Here is a 486-nt window from a genome sequence, read left to right as displayed (position 1 = left end):
ACATATACATGTGTGTGAACCTCACTCAATATTATTTCCCCCCCAAATCGCACCGAAACAAACTAGCTAATGCAACACGTCCCCCGTTTTCTATTGCAGAGAGTTCAGGTCCTCGAAATGGTGATCTAAGAAGCACCGCTGTCTACGGAATTTTTTTTTTACTTATCTGTGATATGAGGAATTGGTACATCAGTGAAAGTCCCTTTGTGTAGGACTTTTTTGTTAGTTTTAGTAGGATACCAAATATTATGTTGATAAGTCTTAAGGATTCTGTAAAGCTTTTGATACCAAAAGTGTATTGATAAGTTTTAAAGGATTCTGTAAATTATTTGATACCAAATAGTGTGATAGCAAGTTTTAAAGATTCTGTAAAGCAGCTCAGTCACTTATGATAAGATATTGTGTAACTTTGATTGATATAATTGTGAATATATATTGATTTTGAATAAATACTTACTATATATATTTTTTTATTTGCTCTCTAAG

The sequence above is a fragment of the Penaeus monodon genome, chromosome 23 (assembly GCF_015228065.2).
Source record: "Penaeus monodon isolate SGIC_2016 chromosome 23, NSTDA_Pmon_1, whole genome shotgun sequence".
NCBI classification, from domain to species: Eukaryota; Metazoa; Arthropoda; class Malacostraca; order Decapoda; family Penaeidae; genus Penaeus; species Penaeus monodon.
The sequence above is the reverse complement of the archived record's forward strand: the minus strand, read 5'-3'. Positions refer to the sequence as shown.